This window comes from Lycium barbarum, chromosome 7 (genome assembly GCF_019175385.1).
Source record: "Lycium barbarum isolate Lr01 chromosome 7, ASM1917538v2, whole genome shotgun sequence".
NCBI lineage: Eukaryota > Viridiplantae > Streptophyta > Magnoliopsida > Solanales > Solanaceae > Lycium > Lycium barbarum.
The window spans coordinates 31,340,752-31,346,402 of record NC_083343.1 but is presented as its reverse complement, the minus strand read 5'-3'; positions in this window follow the sequence as shown (position 1 = coordinate 31,346,402).

The window sequence follows — 5,651 nt, the reverse complement described above, 5'->3', positions numbered from 1 at the left end:
CCCAACTCAACCTATAAAGTCCTCTAGAAATGGGATGTAAACTGAGGGCCTCTATCAGAGATGATGGAAATAGGGAACCCATGCCAACGAACAATCTCACAAATATATATTTGGGCCAACTTCTCTGTGGTGTAGGCAACCCGAACGGGGATTAAATGAGCATACTTAGTCAATCGATCAATAATAACCCAAACTGAATCAAACTTGCCCAGGGTCTTCGGAAGACCCACAACGAAATCCATGGCAATCCGCTCCCACTTTCACTTCGGAATGGGCATCTTCTGACGCACACCACCAGATCATTGGTGCTCATATTTAATTTGCTGACAATTCCCATACTTAGCAACAAAATTTGCAATATCTCTCTTCATCCGACCCTACCAGTAGTGTTGTCTCAAATCACGGTATATCTTGGTAGCACCAGGATGAATATAACATCTAGAACCATGGGACTCCTGTAAAATCGTCCTAATCAAATCATCAACACGAGGAACGTAAACACGTCCCTTTATCCTCAAGGCTCTCTCACTATCAATCACGGCCTCCTTGGCCTCACCACTCAAGACCTTATCACGAATCTTGCACAACACTGCATCCTCAAATTGCTTTACCTTAATCTGATCCAGAAGCGATGATCTCGCCTCAACACAAGCCAATACTCTACTCGAATCTGAAATGTCAAGACTCACCAAACTGTTGGCTAGAGTCTGAACTTCCATGGCTAAGAGACGCTTCAAAGCGATCAATCTAGCCAAACTGTCCATACTCACTGACTTCCTACTCAAGGCATCTGCTACCATGTTTGCCTTACTTGGATGATATAAGATGGTAATGTCATAATCCTTAAGCAACTCCATCCATCTCCGCTGCCTAGAATTGAGATCCCTCTGAGTAAACAAATATTGAAGGCTGCGATGGTCGGTGAATACCTCACAATAGACACCATAGAGATAGTGTCTCCAAATCTTTAAAGCAAATGCCAACTCCAAATAGTGGGTAGGGTAGTTGTTCTCATGAATTTTCAGTTGTCTAGAATCATAAGCAATAACCATCTTTTTCTGCATCAACATGGCACCCAACCCAGAACGAGAAGCATCACAATAGATGACAAAATCCTTGCCCTCCACGGGCAATGCTAGAAGCAGAGTTGTAGTCAATAGAGTCTTGAGCTTTTGAAAGATCTCCTCACAGTCATCGGTCCACTGAAAAAGCACTTCTTTCGGAGTCAAACGGGTCAAATACAAAGCAATGAAAGCAAACCCCTTCACGAATCGACTGTAGTAACTGGCCAAACCTACATAGCTACGAATATTTGTCACTGAAGTGGGCCCTGCCTAATTTCTCACAGCCTCAATCTTCTTGGGATCAACCATAATCCCGTCCTTTGATACTATGTGACCTAAGAAAGATACAGACTTAAGACAAAGCTCACACTTGGAGAACTTGGCATACAACTCCCTGTCTCTCAACAAATCAAGAACAATCCTCAAGTGTTTCTCGTGATCCTCCTTACTTCTCGAGTAAACCAATATATCATCAATGAAGACAATCACAAAGGAATCCAAATATGGATTAAAAATGACATTCATCAAGTCCATAAAAGTAGCTGGGGCATTGGTAAGCCCAAATGACATGACAAGGAACTCATAGTGCCCATACCGAATCCTGAAGGTTGTCTTAGGAATATATTCAGCTTGGATCTTCAACTGTGATAACCTGACTTCAAGTCAATCTTGGAAAACACAGAAGCCCCCCGAAGCTAATCAAATTGATCATCAATACGACGAATGGGGTACTTGTTCCGAATGGTGACTTTGTTCAACTGGCGGCAATCAATGCACATCTGCATATCTTTTTCATAAAAAGCACAGGAGCGCCCCAAGGGGAGACGCTCGGTCTAATGAATCCCTTGCTAAGAAAATCCTAAAGCTGCTCTTTTAACTCTCTCAACTTGGCTGGCGCCATCCGATACGGCAGAATAGAAATAGGGCGAGTCCTTGGCTCCAAGTCAAAGAAATCCATATCATGGGCGGGTGACATACTCGGCAAGTCTGTGGGAAACACCTTCGCGAACTCACATACCATAGGAACCGACCAAGCGATGGAACGTCAGCACTGGTATCACGAATATACGCCATATAAGCTAAACAACCTGTATCAACTAATATAAGCCAAACAACCTCTATTAACTAACTTGTATGCGCGAAGAAAGGAAATGATCTTATTTAGGGAGGGACTAGGAGTACCCTTCTACTCAAGTCTAGACATACGCGACATAGCTAAAGTAATTTTCTTAGCATGACAATGCAGAATCGCGTGGTAAGGAGAGAGCCAACTCATACCCAGAATAACATCAAAATCTACCATATCAAGAATCACCAGGTCTACCCACATACCATACCCCATTAAAGTGACTATACAAGACCGGTAAACTCTACCTACCACTATTGATTCTCCAACCGAAGTAGATACATGAATAGGAGCATCAATCAAATCACAAATCATATCAAAACCCCTACAGAAGTACATGGACATATAAGAGAATGTAGACCCAAGCCAAACAACATAATTGTTGACCAATAAAAGACTGAGATGTTACTTATAATGACCACATCAGAACCCTCAGCCTCTGATCTGCCAGGAAAGGCATAGTAATGAACCTGTTTGCCATTAGCTCGTGAACCTCCACGATCACCCTGGCCTGAATGATCCCCACCCCTACTGGGCTGATGTCCACCTCTGCCTGAATGAGATCCGCCTCTACTAGGGTAGGTGCTACCTTTAATAAATGTGTGGCCACCATGCCTAGTATGAGCACGATCCTTACCATAAGATCCTCCTCCTCTAGCTGATGAAACTGGAGCCCTGGGAGTCTGGTACTGAGCACTCGAACCACTCTGCCTCAGTCTAGGACAAAACCTCTTAACATGCGCTAGCTCTCCACACTCATAGCACAATAGGCCCAACCTAGGCCGTTGTACAGAAACAAAGGAAACAGAATAGCCATCATGATCAGAAGATCTGGAATACGAACCCTCTGGCTGACTCGAAGAATAATGACCAGGCCCTGATGGTTGTCCAACAGAAACCTACATAGCTGACTGGATAGGACAACCCGAATAAACCTAGGAACTTTGCCCATACTGACCCTACCCTCTGGAGAACGTACCACTGAAACTTCCACCCTTGTGGGCCTTCTTATCAACATACTTCCTATAGCTGTCCTATCTCACACCCTCAACCGTGGTGACATAATCCACCACATCCTGAAACGAAGCTCATGTGGTTACTAGCTGAAGGGCTGATAACTTCAAAGCAGTGTTCAATCCCTTCACAAACCTGCGAACTCTCTCCTCATCAGTAGGCAACAACTGAAGAGCATAACGGGAGAAAGAGTGAAAACGGGCCTCATAAGCAGCAACTGAAGAACTCCCCTGCTTGATGTTTCTAACCTCGTCACGCCTCTTATCCCTTAAAGTACGCAGAATGTACTTCTCCAAAAATACTGAATCTAAGTCAATGGAGGCGACCCAGCTGGTCTACACTCCACATAAGCTCTCCACCACAACTTGGCATCAGCTAAGAGCTGGAAGGTCACAAACTCTAAAACATGGCTTTCAATTGCCCCTAACTTGTGGAGCCTTTCATGACAATCAATAATGAACTCGTAAGCATCTTTAGACTTTGTGCCGTAGAAAATGAGAGGCTTCATCTTGGTGAATCTCCAAAATAGATCATGCTCCTCACCGGTCATCACCTGGCTTGCCACTGGTCTAGGGAAAATCTCTAGGCCTGAAGCCACATCCAAACGTGGAGCAACAGCTGCAGCGTGCTCTGCCCCTGGAGCACAGACTCTGTCAGGGATCTGGTTAGGTAATCTCACACCCTGGCCATCTGGAGTAGCCAGTAACACACCTTTCTTAGTCAATCCATTCAGCTGGTTTAACACACGAAATATAACATCCGACAACACTGGAGTAGCTATAATATCTGGCTGAGCCGGTGCTGCTGCAAATTCTACCCCCTCATCTGAAACTCTTAGAGGCGCAGGGGAAATTGATCTAGCATGAGCCTGACCAACCGCAGGAGCCCCGCCCCTGGCTGGCACTGCTCCTCAGCCTCTATCGCGTCCACGACCTCTAACCTGGCCGTCACCCCGAGCTATGGTCCCGGGGATCGGATCGAGTGCCTCATCAACGGTTGACCTAGCATGAATCCTCATCATATGTGAGAGAATAGAATGAAAAGGTTAGATACCAATTTGAATCATCCAGATACCAATTGGAATCAAGTAACACGAAGGAAAGAAAGAGTTTGAATTTTCCTATTTGTCCTATAGTCTCTCGAAGATAAGTACAAACATCTCCGTACCAATTTATATCAACGAACCTAGGGCTCTGATACCAACTTTGTCACGACCCAATCCGCCGTGATGACACCTATATTAACCCCCCTGGTGGGCGAACCATATCCTTAACCAATTAATCAACCAAATTACACTTAAACAACAACAAAATCAATAATAATAAGTCTAAGTCATGCCACAGATAATAAATAAGTGAGGAATACTACCTATTACAACCCCAAAATTCAAAAGTCATCGTACAAGGACTCTAATCATAATACTGTCTAAGAAGTACATAAATGTCTGAAAATAATAGAAGTGTCTAGAAATGAAATAGACATCAATAAGGAGAGATCTTCAGGTGGTATGGCATGGATAGGAGCTCACCCTGGGATCTGGCAGGAAGTAGCCTTAGGCTAGATGTGAGGTCTAGAAGACATCCCTGGCACACAATCTGCACTCAGAAAAAGTGCAGCAAGATAGTATCAGTACAAACACTATGTACCGGTAGATATCATAGACCGACTAAGATTAGTATCATGCATACAATCATAAAACTAGAAAGATAAAAAAATAGGCACAACAATACACCCACACAACAGTAATATCAACAATACCGATCCACAATAAATCACAGGAATAAGATGGAGTCTAATTCAATGCAATCAATGACAAGTGTCTCAGCCGTACACACATGCTAAAGGTCTTGATCGCACAATAGTCATAACCCGCGGGGACCCATGGTGTCCATTTACCATCCATCCAAAAAAAGCCTCGGACTCGAATCGACACACCCTCCGTTTTGGCAAGAGCCTCAGACACGGAGCCATATACCATAATTACCTCAGAGGTGTCACAATTCCTTTCATAATCATCATAAGTCTTTCATCAACCATATCCGAACCACGAATGAGTGAATAAATGCAAACATTATCAATCAATACAAAGAGTATATATATCAACCCCTTCCTTCCAGTAACACAATCAATACATCTCATGATTAGGAGACTTACCACAATGAAGATTCAGTCAAGAGCTCCTCAATTCGCCCCAAATATGCTTAGAAAAGTGATGAATGAAATGATAGGGGTTTAAGAGTTTTATCCTACCTTTAATGATTATGGAAATCCCGTAATACCGCTGCCACGATCACGAGTCAGCTACAGCGGGCTCGCGCTAGCGGGACCTAATCCGCTGCAACGTATCTGTTGCAGGGGATATCCCGTTCGTTGTAGTGCCCAATCCCAACATTGATCACCTACTATTATGGCCAAGACCCCACCATAGCGGTCCTGCTATGGCGGGC